This window comes from Nyctereutes procyonoides, unplaced genomic scaffold (genome assembly GCF_905146905.1).
Source record: "Nyctereutes procyonoides isolate TBG_1078 unplaced genomic scaffold, NYPRO_anot_genome, whole genome shotgun sequence".
Lineage (NCBI taxonomy): Eukaryota > Metazoa > Chordata > Mammalia > Carnivora > Canidae > Nyctereutes > Nyctereutes procyonoides.
The window spans coordinates 29450555-29464757 of NW_026575024.1; the positions used below are offsets into that span (position 1 = coordinate 29450555).

At 44.0% G+C, this 14203-nt stretch overlaps 1 protein-coding gene across 2 annotated transcripts in view; it reads left to right on the forward strand.

Annotated features, from left to right (window-relative positions):
* The first annotated feature begins 696 nt into the window (after nucleotides 1–696).
* PTPRA (protein tyrosine phosphatase receptor type A) overlaps nucleotides 697–14203 on the forward strand; it is a 173582-nt gene continuing 160075 nt past the window's right edge. For both annotated transcript variants that reach the window (XM_055346171.1, XM_055346181.1), the window contains exon 1: nucleotides 697–966. The gene's annotated coding sequence lies outside the window, so the exon portion shown is untranslated. The remainder of the gene's footprint in view (nucleotides 967–14203) is intronic.

The window sequence follows — 14203 nt, forward strand, 5'->3', positions numbered from 1 at the left end:
ACCCCGACCGCAACAGCGGGACGCATCTCCGGATCCTCTCTCCCTTTGAACCTCCCCCCACCCCCCAACGGCAGAACACCATGTGTCACATTTCTAGTCGGCTCGGTGTCAAAACAGGCCCCGGTACGCGCAACCAGAAGGCGGGAGTGATTTCCCTGGGGCTTGGGTGGGGATGGTGTGAGCTGACTTGATGTAAGACGACATCTAGGGCGCCAGGTCCATTCCAGGCACTTCGCAGGTTCTTCTCCCCGAGAAAGCCTACGTCCTTTGAATACCTTGCAGCAATGGGGAGGGGCGGGGGAGTAGGAATGGAAAACATTTGGAGAGAGGGATGGAAAGATACCTTTTGAGTCGCAGTCCGTCTTGGTTTCTAGACATTGGCACAATTCGTATTTGGCCTCAGTTTCCTCATCTGTAAACTGGAAGGCCCACGTCTAAGGGGCTGGGACTGTAAAGAGGCGGAAGGCGTGGTGCACCGGCTGTCAGTGCTCCCGGGTCTGGGCTCCCACGCCGCGCAGAAGCGGTTGAGACCGTGAGACCGAGCTCAGCGCCCCAGGCGTGCTTGCAAGCGAGCGCTCGGAGGCGCGCAGGGCGGGGCCTACTAGGGCTGGGAGACGCCCGTTCGGTGTGGGCCAATCAGCGCCTGTCTCTGAACCGCCAATCAGGGCCCACCTTACAGCCAAGGCCGGGTCGGGAGCGAGGCTGCGGCGAGCGCGGCGCTGACAGAGACGCGCGCGCGCCAGCCAGTTCGGACCCCGGGCCGCGGCCGCCATCACCGCCGCCCGCCCAGTCGCCCCTCAGCCGCTTCCCCTCGCCATGGAGGCGAGGCCGCCGCCGCCGCCGCGGAGCTCCGAGCCGCGGGCCGGGCGGCGGCCCTGAGGGCGTGTGGCGGGCCGAGACGCCGCCGCGGAGTCGAGGCGGAGCCGCCGTCCTCGTTCCCAGCGGTCCCGCCCAGCGCTGGACTCGGTGAGTGCTCGCGGCCGCCGCCGCCCGGGTGGGCTCCTCGAGGGGGGGCGGCTCCAGGCTGCGTGTGGGAGGGCTCGCCGGCCGGAGCCCTAGGTCCTCTGTTCCCGGCAGAACCCGTCAGGCAGCTCCAGTGGGAACCCGCGTCCTTGCGCTGTCGGTGCGGGGGGGGGGTGTCCCCGGAAACGTGCGGGACAGGGCGCCGACCCCTCTCGACGGCCCGAGAACTTCGCGTGCGTCCTTCTGGGGCCAGGCCAGGGTGCTGCCGTAGTTCATTATGAAGGGAGAAACTTGGAACAGTGAGGACAGAATTTGCTCCGGTCCATGTAATGGGAAGAAAGGCGAAGACTCCTGGCATGAGAAAATTGGCTCTTGCGGAGACTAACTTTTCTTTGCCTTAACCCCCCTGGCCCCTGGCCCAGGCCCCTTTCTTTTCCGCCCACTCCCAACTGTCGAGGCTGCTTAAGAAGGGAAATAGGGGCTCAGAGCTGCCCAGAATTCAAAATGAGCCAGTCGGGAATGCGGATTCCCCTTCCTTTTTTTTTTTTTTTTTTTACTTTTGGTAAATAAAGAATAACGTGTGTTTTAATTTTAAATTAGTTCTTGATTGTATTTCTTGAAGATGAAAATAATAATGGCAGAGCTGAGGGTACACCCTCCCCCCCCCCCCCCCCCGAGATCAGTGATGATGTTTGTAAGATTGGAAAAGAGGAATGTTCAAAACCTCCCTCGGTGGGTAAAATGCCTTCAGAAACCTGTACCCACGGTAGGGATTTGTGCTCTAGAACCAGTCGCATCTCCCAGGAGATGTCTTCATTTGCCACCTGCTTGCTGTTAAGGCAGCCTAGAACCAGAAGATGGTGGGCGAGGAGAGAGCTGAGGGTGGAAGATGGGCGAACATCTTCCTGCCTGGCCACTCCTGCAAAAAACACGGATCTGATGCTGTCACTTGTTTACTTAAAAACTCCTCGCTCTCCTTTTCCCATGGGATGAATGAAGCCCAAAATGTCTTATCAAGTCATACAAGGCCCTGGACGGTCTTGCCTCTATTTACTCATAGCTTAGTTTTTCGATTCTCCTTTCCCTCTTTCCTAGCCCTTTGGAGCTGCTTGACTGCCTCCTCACATGTTTGGATGCCTTTGCTTGTGTGATCCTCTTTCTTCCCTCTTCTTTAATCTGCCAAGCTCTGCCTCTGTCTTTAAAGATCTTCTGATTTGAGAAGCTTCTTGAGGCCAGGAGCTGTGTCATGTTTACCTTTCCATCCCCCATGCCAAGACGATTCTTCTTCTCAATTGTCTTGTAGGTCCCATTCCAGCTCTTTCCCCATATATCTAGTCTCTGTTTACTTCCAGGTACCCACTTGCTGAGAGAATCTTTTCCTGAGTGTTTCCCAAAGGCCTACTTGGAGTGTATGGCACATCTAGGATATTTAGTATCTCAGATTGCCCATCTCTTGTGTCTGTTCTCATCCAGTCGCCATAAGTAGTCAGCGGGCAGGAACTGGCAGATCTCATATCCCACTGGTTTCCAATCTGCTTGACTGTCTCTGAAAGCCTCAAAGCCCCATGATCTCTTTTCACCTCTGCCTGCCCCAGGTGGCCTGGCTACTATGTGTATTCCAAGGTATGTGGGATCCAGGAGGCAATTCACTGGGTGGGTACCTTTTAGTCACTTACTTACCACCTGGATGAAATTCAGAACCAGAAAAGCCAATCAGCTGACCTAAGTAAAGGTGTTCATGTGCCTTCTCTTTGCCAGGTAAAGAGCTTGGAATACAAAATAGAAGCAAAGAAGTCAAATCTTTACTTTTTAGGAGCTCACAGGACAGGTGGATACAAAAACCTCACAAGTGCTATGAGAATGTAGTAATGATAATAACTGTTGTCTTTTATTTGCCTTGTGACTGTGTAATAAATTCATTCCATGAATTATCTTATTTAATCATTTCAGTGGTCAGTTAGGGGCTTATTCCTATTTGGCAGGGTGGAAACTGAGGCCATATAAGGGGCACATGAGGGAATAGTCAGGATTTGAATCTTGGCAGTCTAGTTCCAGAACATCTGCCAGGCTGTATAGAGAGCATTCCTTTCCTGGGAGGGGACCTTTGGGTCACAAAGGATGCGTACTGAGTTTGTGTGTTGTGGACAGATTGTAGAAAAGAAGAAGCATCATGTGAGGGCTTGGAGGTGGAAAGAGTCCACTGTCCTTGGGGAGCAGAGGTTAAAACAACTGAGTTGGGTAGAGGGGAGAAGGATGGGAGATGAGATTAAAGTGAGCTTGCAGGGCTCTCTGTGCTGTTTTTGAGTTTGGGCAGTGGAGAGCCACTGAAGGATTTTTTTTTTTAAAGATTTTATTTATTCATGAGAGACACGGGGGTGGGGGGAGAGGCAGAGACGCAGGGAGCCTGTTGTGGGACTCGATCCCGGGTCTCCAGGATCATGCCCTGGGCTGAAGGTGGTGCTAAACCGCTGAGCCACCCGGGCTGCCTGAGCCACTGAAGGATTTTAAAGATGGTTAGGGACCTCGGCTGACTGGGCTTTGGAAAGGTCATTTAGGGGCAGTGTGGGGCCAGAAGCTGATGCCCCTCAATTTGGAGGCAATGCTCAGGCCCCACAGAGGTGGAGTTACAGCCTCTTAGACCCAGGGAGGGCTAGAGAGAATCCTCAGTTTCAGGAAAAGATAAATAAATGTGATGAAACACTCCAGCAGAAAAGAGAGGAAAAAAAAACAAAAACAAAAACAAAACACCCCAGCAGTATAAAAGGGAATATAGAGGAAAATAAGTCTCCCTCCTATCTTAACCTCTTCAGAGATGACTGGGCTTTCCAGTTTCTATGGCTTTACATAGACACTGTACTTTTATAAACGTCTGTACCTATCCGTATTCTTCCCCTCATGGTACATACCAGTCACACCTTTTTCCTTAATGTATTTAGGAAATCATTCCATATTGGTAGGTATAAAGCTGTTCATTCTTTCTGTTGACATTTTTTGCTCTTCATTGTGTGGCTGCATCATAATCTGTAACTAGTCTTTAAGTTAAACAACATTTAATTTTCCAGATTTTTCTATTACAGTGTTACAATGAATGTTTTTGTACATAGTAGTTTGTAAGGAGCTCATATGTACGGTTATCTGAACAATGTATTTCTAGAAATGGAATTACTGGGTCAGAGGATATATGCCCATTTAAAATTTTTATTTTTTATTTATTTATTTTTTTCCATTTTTTTTCCATTTAAAATTTTTAGACCTATATCCAAATCACCACTGCTTCAAGGTGTTTGTACTAAATCATTCTCCTCCCAAAATGTGAACGAGACTTAGTAGATCTTCATCAGAGTGTACATCAGGATCCCCTGGGATGCTTTTTCATATATCTGTACCTACTTTTCCCTCAACTAATCTCCCCCCATGTGATTTTAACTGATCTCTTTCAGTTTACAGAGGGAGACATTGAGGTTCAGGAGGATAAATGACTTTTGTGACTTGTCAGTGTGGGTGGTGGTGGTTTTTCAAGCAGTTCTGATATTTGTATTTGCTCAGTTCCTTTCATTGGAGGCACTCAGTTGATTTGTAAACATTGTTGCATTATTTTTCTTCATGGTCATGTGGAAAAAGTGAGATGCAGGTGAAGTTTGAATTTGAGTTATAAGCAGGAAGCTGGCCAAATACAGAATCTTGTCTTTTTACTTCTAGTGCAATAACTAATGTTCCTAAATACCAAAGCTGAAGAAATGACTTTTTAGTGAGCTTGAGTACAACAAAAATAGACTGTATAACACTTATTAAACTGAATAGCAGGGACACCTGTGTGGCTCAGCCGTTGAGCATCTGCCTTTGGCTCAGGGCATGATCCCAGGTCTTGGGATCGAGTCCTGCATCCGGCTCTCTGTGAGGAGCCTGCATCTCCCTCTGCCTATGTCTCTGCCTCTCTCTCTGTTTCTCATGAATACATAAAATCTTAAAAAAAAACCAAAAACAAACTGAACAGCAAATCCATAAATAACCCAATAATAAGATGTGTTTTTACTTATTTATTAAAAAGATTTACTTATTTATCTTAGAGTGAGAGCTTGAGAGAATGTGAACGAGCAGGGGTGCCTGAGCAGGAGAGGGAGGGGAAGAGAGGGAAAGAGAGAATCTCAGGGAGACTCCATGCTGAGAGTAGAGCCTGATGTGGGCCTCGATCTCCCAACCCTGAGATCATGACCTGAGCTGAAACCAAGAGTTGGACACCTAACTGGGTGGAACCACTTGGGTGTGCCAAAATTTGTTTTAATATATTCTTTATAGGGACACCTGGCTGGCTCACTCAGTAGAGCATGCAACTCTTGATCTTGGGGTCCTGAGGTCAAGCCCCACATTGTGTGTTGAGTTCACTTAAAAAAAAATATATATATATATATGTTTGTATATATATGCTCTATAGAAAAGAGATTTTGTTAAGTGTGAAACTGTATTTGCTTTATTTTTTGTTTTAATTTTAATTTCAGTTAATTTATAGTGTTATATTAGTTTTAAGCATACGATATAGTGATTCAACATTTCCATACATCACTTGGTGCTCCTCATGACAAGCACACTCTTTAATCCCCATCACCTATTTAGCCAGCCTGTCCCCCTGGCCAAATTGTATGTATATACGTATTTATTTTTAAGTAGGTTCCACACCCAACATGGGCTTGAACTCGCAGACCTTAAGATTGAGAGTCACATGTTCTACCAACTAAGCCAGCCAGGTGCCCCTATATTGACTTTAAGTTCACATTCATTTGGGTCATTATTTAGGCATGGCTTTTTTTTTTTATACTTGTCAGTGCATACAGAATATGATTGTTGTATTTTTGAATGTCATAAAATATTTCATACTTATCTATGTATCTAATTTATTTTTTTTAATTTTTTTAAGGTTTATTTTATTCAGAGAAAGAGAGAGAGACTGAGAGGCAGAGACACAGGCAGAGGGAGAAGCAGGCTCCATGCAGGGAGCCCGACATGGGACTCGATCCCGGGTCTCCAGGATCACACCCCAGGCTGCAGGCAGCGCCAAACCGCTGTGCCACTGGGGCTGCCCTATGTATCTAATTTAAGTCACAGAATAGTAAACTATGCATTGATAACTAGTGTGTGCAATCTTTTAAATTTTTTCCTTTATCCTTTTTACAATTATACTTTTTAAAAAGATTTGAGAGTGTAAGTGTACTGGTGTGAGCAGGCGGAGTGGTGGGTAGGGAGAAGGGGAGAGAATCTTAAGCAGGCTCCACCTCCCAACTCATGAGATTACCACCTGAGCCAAAACCAAGAGTAGGGCACTTAACCCACTGAGCCTTTCGGATGCCCCCCCCCCCCCCATGAAATCTTAAAATAATCTTGGTTTTGGGTTAGGTCATGATTCTGTGGGTCAGGGGATTGAGCTCCTTGTCAGGCTCACACACTGAGCCTGGAAGCTGCTTGATTCTCTTCCTCTCTCTCTGTACCCGCCTCACCTTGAAAGAAATAATAATTAAATTAAAAAAGGCTTTAAAAAAAAGATTTTATTTTTAAGTGATTTCTGCAATCAGCGTGGGGGTCGAATTCACAACCCCAAGATCAAGAGTTGCACGCTCTGACTGAGCCAGCTAGGCACCCAACAAATGGTACTTTTGAACACCTTTGCTTAAATACTACTTCTGGATTATTTTCTTGGAGTCTTGCTCCTAAAATGGGTTCACTTGAGTCGGGTTACAGTTTCAGTGCCAAATTGCTATCTGGAAAGGTTGAACTAAATTATAACACCATAAAAATTTATGTGGCCCTGTTTCCTGCCAGTCCAGCCAATACTATTACAAACAAAACCTAATATTTGATTTTATTAATTCACTCAAAATGTAATGGTACTTTGAATTAGGCTTAATTTACATTTCTCTAGAAAAAGAGACCAGTAGTTTATTTAGAATTTGAAATAGAGTGCTATGATATGTATCCAAGAGTTATGTACCTAAAGGCAACTTGTTTTTTGAGGAAAAACATGATTAATAGGTCAGAAATATTGTGGAAATTTAGGATAAGATCATACTGGTATGAAATATAAGACTAGATGCTGTTCAACTGAAAATACTAGACATTGTGCCTGGAGTTGATGTCTGTCCTTTCCCACTTGTGGGCTAATGTCAGAGAAGTTCAGTGTTAGTACTTATGAAAAGGCCCTGAGCTGGGAAGGGGTTTGGTACCTTAGGGCATTGCTTCTCTAACTTGAATGTTCACATAACCATCTGGGGACCTTGTTGTAATGCCAAGTCCTGATTCATTATGTCTAGGGTGGGACTTGGGATTCTGCATTACTAACCAGCTCCCTAATGAGGCAGATGCTGCTGGTGGGTGGATCACACTTGGAGTAACAAGGTCTTTTATTTATTAATTTTTATTTATGAGAGAGAGAGAGAGAGAGAGAGAGAGACAGGCAGAGGGAGAAGCAGGCTCCATGCACCGGGAGCCCGACGTGGGATTCGATCCCGGGTCTCCAGGATCGCGCCCTGGGCCAAAGGCAGGCGCTAAACCGCTGCGCCACCCAGGGATCCCAACAAGGTCTAATTGAAACTTTGGTAAGAGGGGTAGCTCTTCACACTGGCTGTACTTTAGATTCACCTGGGGAACTTAAAAAATCAGGGATGCAAATACCCTACCCCCAGGTATTTTGATTTAATTGGTCTAGGGTGGGACCTGAGAATGTATAAATATTTTTAAGTTCCCAGGTGATACCCATATGCAGTGGTTGAGAACCACTTGACTAGAGAGAGGCAGGAGCCAGAGTTGAGGGCCCTATATAACATGCGAGGATTTTGGACTTTATCCTGAAGGCAGAACTAAGCCATTATAGGATGATGAGGAGAGTGAACTGATCTGATTTGCAGTTTTAAAAAGTTCACTGTTGCCTTCAAACTAGTGCAGTAATTTTCAAAGTGATGTAGATAAGATGACTCACTGGGATGCTGGAAGAACATTTTAGAGCTTTTATTATTTTTATCTAAAAAATGGTAAAACATTAAATTCAGGGATTGTTACCGGCATCTTCTTGGGTCTGTAAGTCAGTGTTCCTGTGTTAGCTATAGAACTTTGGGTGTCCTGAAGGAAGAGAAAGGAGTTCTGCGGTGAGCAAGCAGAGCCATAATCATGCATTTCCTTTTAGTGTATTCCAACATTAATAACAGTTTATACATATTTTTTATTAAACCTTCACAAAATGGACAAGTGGCTTAAAACAATTTTTAAAAAAGATTTTATATATTTATTCATGAGAGAGAAAGACAAAGAGGCAAAGACATAGGCAGAGAGAGAAGCAGGCTCCCTGTGGGGAGCCTGATGTGGGACTCGATTCCAGGACCCGGCATCACAAGCTGAGCCAAAGGTAGATGCTCAAGCACTGAGCCACCCAGGGGCCTGCTTAAAACAATTTCTGCAAAGAAACCAGTGATTGAAGAAAATACTAATAATGTAAGCACAAACAATGGCAGAGTTGACCCTTGTTCAACTCCTATTACAAACTGTTGCTGAGCTGTTAAATCAGATTAAATAAGTCAGCTTTTATTACATTAGAAAGTATCAGGAAGTCTTTTTTTCTTTTTTTTTTTTTTAAGATTTTAGGGCAGCCCGGCGTGTCTGCCTCTGTGTGTGTGTGTGTCTCTCATGAATAAATAAATAAAATCTTAAAAAAAAAGATTTTATTTATTTATTTATTGAGAGAGAGCATGAGCTGGAGTGAAGTCAGTGGGAGAGGACAAGCAGACTCCCCTGCTGAGCAAGGAGCCCAATGTAGGGCTCTATCCCAGGACCTTTTTTTTTTTTTTTAAGACTTCCTTCCTTCCTTCCTAACTTCCTTCCTTCCTTCCTTCCTTCCTTCCTTCCTTCCTTCCTTCCTTCCTTCCTTCCTTCCTTCCTTCCGAGATATGAGCTGGAGTGAGGGATGGTGGGAGAGGGACAAGCAGACTCCCCTCCTGAGCAAGAAGCCCAATGTAGGGCTCTATCCCAGGTCCCTGAGATCATAACCTGAGCCGAAGGCAGGCACTTAACTGACTGAGTCACTCATACACCCCTGGAAGCCTCCTTGAAATATGGATTCATATCCTCTGTCATTTTTTTTTTAAGATTTTATTTATTTATTCATAGAGACACACACACAGAGAGAGAGAGAGGCAGAGACACAGTCAGAGGGAGAAGCAGGCTCCATGCAGGGAGCCCGACGTGGGACTCAATCCCGGGTCTCCAGATCACACCCCGGGCTGCAAGCGGCACTAAACCACTAAGCCACCAGGGTTGCCCACATCCTCTGTCATTAATAGGAATCTTGTTTTAAGAGTTTGTAGAATCTTGAGATATAAAATAATAATATACAAGGCTGTCATTAGGACCAAGACCCTTGAAAAACTAAGCATACAGAGCTTAAAGAGAACCTCTGCATTTTTCTCTTCCAATGATGTTTAGTCATAGGCTGTTCTATGCGATTCTTTAACAATTTTACTAACCTAGTGATTAAAGTATATATTTGTTGTTCTTATGAAAGACAAAAAAGCACATAACATTGACAGGTTCTTCCTGTTGTACCCCACCTCCCAAAAAGGCTTGCTTTAAAAAAAGACTGGAAGCTATGTCAAGAAGCCAAAATGCATTCCTTTTTCAGCAAATACTCTTATACAATGAATGGAAAAGGTTGTGAAGATTTGAACAATATTGAGACAAATTTTGCAGTGTGGTAGGTTTGCTATTTATGTAGTTATAAAAGTATAGAAGCTTCTATCATGTCTTAGTATTTGCTAGATTTTCTTTTAATAATTAAATCTCCCCAAAGTCACATCTTTTGTGAGCTATTGGAGGAAAATTGTACTGGAGAAGATGTTTTCTTTTTTTCTTTTTTTTTTTTTTTAAAGATTTTATTTATTTATTCATGATAGAGAGGCAGAGACACAGGCAGAGGGAGAAGCAGGTTCCATGCAGGGGCCGGACGTGGGACTCGATCCCGGGACTCCAGGATCGTGCCCTGAGCCAAAGGCAGGCGCCAAACCACTGAGCCAACCAGGGATCCCTCTTTTTTTCTTTTTAAATTTATTTTATTTATTTTTAAAAGATTTTGTTTATTCATAAGACAGAGAGAGAGAGAGGCACTCAGAGACACAGGCAGAGGGAGAAGCAGGCTCCATGCAGGGAGCCTGATGCGGGACCCCGTCCTGGGACTCCAGGGATCAAGCCCTGGGCCAAAGGCAGACGCTCAACTCCTGAGCCACCCAGGGATCCCGAGAAGATGTATTCTTAGTAGGAAATGACTGCCTTCATAGCATTGCTATATGGAATAATTGTCTAAATGTAAGCTAGTGACAGAACAGTTGTGTTGACTGAATAAAAAGATGAAATTCATTCACTGCCACTTAACGGATTATTGAGGCAGGTTATCCTTTTTTGGCTATTTTGTAGTAGAGTCGATATTTTTTCCTTTTTTTCTTTTTTTGCATTTTTCTTTCCCAAAAACTTGCTGACTTTTCCTGTGTGTGCTACCTGGCAAATACTATTTGAAAAATTAATATCCTTAATCTGTCTTTTCAAGTAAAATTGTTATTTAAACAGTGAAAAGTAATTTTTTTTCTTACAATGAAGTGTGCTATGGAATAGCCTTTCCTAGTAATTAAAAAAAACAGCTTTATTGAAATATAATTTACATACCATAAATTCACCCTTTTAGGGCCACCTGGGTGGCTCAGTCAGTTAAGTGTCTTACTCTTGGTTTCAGCTCAAGTCATGATCTCAGGGTTGTGAGATTGAGTACCGCCCTCCTTGGTGGGGAGTCGGCTTAAATTCTCTCCCTCTGCCCCTCCTCCCACTCATGCATGTGATCTCTTTTCTCTCTCTCTCTTTATTAAGAATAAATTAATCTTAAAAAATAAATTCACCGTTTTAAAACATACAGTTCAGGGACACCTGGGTGGCTCAGTGGTTGAGCATCTGCCTTTGGCTCGGGTGATGATCCTGGGGTCCTGGGATTGAGACTCACATTGGGCTCCCCATGGGGAGGCTGCTTCCCCGTCTGCCTAAGTTTCTGCCTCTCTCCTGTGTCTCTTATAAATAAATAAGTGAAATCTTTTTTTTTAAAATTTTCATTTATTCATGATAATCACACACACAGAGAGAGAGAGAGGCAGAGACACAGGCAGAGGGAGAAGTAGGTTCCATGCACTGGGAGCCCGACGTGGGACCCGATCCCGGATCTCCAGGATCGCGCCCTGAGCCAAAGACAGGCGCTAAACCGCTGTGCCACCCAGGGATCCCAAATAAGTGAAATCTTAAAAAATAAAACATACAAGTTCAGTGGTTTCTAAAGATTTTATTTATTTGAGACAGAGACTGAGAGAGAGAGGCAGAGACACAGGCAGAGGAAGAAGTAGGCTCCATGCAGGAAGCCCGACACGGGACTCGATCCTGGCACTCCGGGATCACTCCCCGAATCAAAGGCAGATGCTCAACTGCTGAGCCACCCAGGCGTCCCAAGTTCAGTGGTTTTTAATATATTCTTGAAGTTGTGCAGTCATCACCACCATCTAATTTCAGAAAGTTTTCATTATTCCAAGAAGAAGTTCTGTACCCACTAGCTTCGTTCCCCATTCAGCCTTTCCCCTAGCTTCTGGCAGTCAAGTTATCTTTCTGTCTCTATGGATGTGCCTGGTCTGGAGGCATCATGTAAATGGAATCATACGGCATGTGGCATAATGTTTTTGGGATTCATCCGTGTTGTAGCATCTATCAGTACTTATTGCTTTTTGTAGCTGAATAATGCATTCCATTCCATTCCACTGTATGAGTATACCACATTTTGTTATCCATTAATCAGTGAACATTTGAGTTGTTTCCATTTTTTGTCTATTATGAATAGACATATGCTGTCATGAACATGTATAAGTCTCTGTGTGAACATGTTTTCATTTCTTTTGGGTATATACCTAGGAGTGGAATTGCTGGATTAAGTGGTAATACTGTTTAACTTTTAGAGGAGCTGCCAAAACTGTTTTCTAAAGCAGCTACACCATTTTACGGTTTCCAGCAGCAATGCACAAGGGTTCCAGTTTCTCCATGTCCTCACCAACACTTATTTTTTTCTTTTCTTTTTTCTCTCTCTCTCTCTCTCTCCTACACCCTAGGATTAAGAATTGCATGCTCCACCGACTAGGCCAGCTAAGCACCCCCTCTGTCATTCATTCATTCATTCATTCATTCATTCATTTATTTATTTATTTATTTATGATAGTCACAGAAAGAGAGGCAGAGACATAGGCAGAGGGAGAAGCAGGCTCCATGCACCGGGAGCCTGATGTGGGATTCGATCCCGGGTCTCCAGGATCGCGCCCTGGGCCAAAGGCAGGCGCCAAACCGCTGCGCCACCCAGGGATCCCTGTCTTTTTGATTATAGCTATCTTAGTGGGTGTGAAGTGGTATCTCGTTGTGGTTTTGACTTGCATTTCCCTGATGACTCATGATCTCATTGTTATTTTGTTACACCTATAAAAACTCTAATAATTTTACAAATGAAAAACTTGGAAACATAAGTTTGTTACCTGATAAAAATCTCCAAATGTGTTTCTAAAAAATTTCCAGGTGATCTAATGAAATAAAAGACCTAGAGATTGATCATCAGTGGTTGTTAAAGCCATTAGGGAATTTTATAATAATAGAAGGATGGGACTGACAATCTTCTGATCAATTATATCATCTTCATAATGGATACCAGTAAACCTTTTGTTCCTCTTGTGTGGTACAATAGGAAAAAATATAATACCATTCATGAAATACTCTCCCTCCTACAAAATTAAACTTGACTTTTTAAAAAATTTTATTTTAAAAATACATTTATTTGAGAGAGCAGAGGAATGGGGAGAAGCAGGCTCCCTGCTAAGCATGGAGCCCAACGTGGGGCTCAATCCCAGGACCTCAGGACCCTGAGATCATGACCTGAGGTGAAGGCAGACACTTAAACTGACTTGAGCCACCCAGGCACCCATCACACCAGACTCTTAACTTCTAGATCTAACTATGAGTTCACAGAATGTGATTAGAATATCATAATATGGGGCAGCCCGGGTGGCTCAGCGGTTGAGCATCTGCCTTCAACCCAGGGCCTGAGCCTGGTGACCTGGGATCGAGTCCCATGTTGGGCTCCCTGCGTGGAGCCTGCTTCTCCCTCTGCCTGTGTCTCTCATGAATACATAAAATCTTAAAAAAAAAAAAAAAGAATATCATAATATGGGAAATTCTGTAGAAGAACCCAGTTACTTCAAATAAATGCAAAAAACCCCAGATAAATTATTACAGATTAGAAAAGACTAGAGACATACTATTTCATTTTTTTAATCCTTTTTTTTAAAAAAATTTATTATTTACGATAGAGAGAGAGAGAGAGGCAGAGACACAGGCAGAGGGAGAAGCAGACTCCATGCCGGGAGCCCGATGTGGGACTCGATCCCAGGTCTCCAGGATAGCGCCCTGGGCCAAAGGCAGGCGCCAAACCGCTGAGCCACCCAGGGATCCCCTAGACATACTATTTCAATATGATTAATGTGTTGACCTTGTTTAGATCCTGTTTCATACAAACCAACAATAAAAATAGATTTATGAGGGGCACCTGGTGGCTCAGTTGGAAAAGTGTCTGAATTTTGATCTTGGGATTGTGAGCTTGAGCCCCACATGGGATGTAGAGATTCCGTAAGTAAAATTTTATTTTATTTTATTTTATTTATTTTATTTTATTAATTTTATTTTACTTTATTTTATTTATTTTTATTTTTTTATTTTTTTTTAAAGTTTTGGGTTTTTTTGTGTGTGTTTTTTTTTAATTTTTTTATTTATTTATGATAGTCACACACAGAGAGAGAGAGAGAGGCAGAGACACAGGCAGAGGGAGAAGCAGGCTCCATGCACCAGGAGCCCGATGTGGGATTCGATCCCGGGTCTCCAGGATCGCGCCCTGGGCCAAAGGCAGGCGCCAAACTGCTGCGCCACCCAGGGATCCCCTATTTTTATTTTTTTTTAAAGATTTTACTTATTTATTAGAAACAGAGAGAGAAAGAGAGAGGCAGAGACACAGGCAGAGAGAGAAGCAGGCTCCATGCAGGGAGCCTGACGTGGGACTTGATTCAGGGCCTCCAGGATCATGCCCTGGGCTGAAGGCGGTGCTAAACCGCTAAGCCATCGAGGCTGCCCCTTAAGTAAAATTTTAAAAAGATGT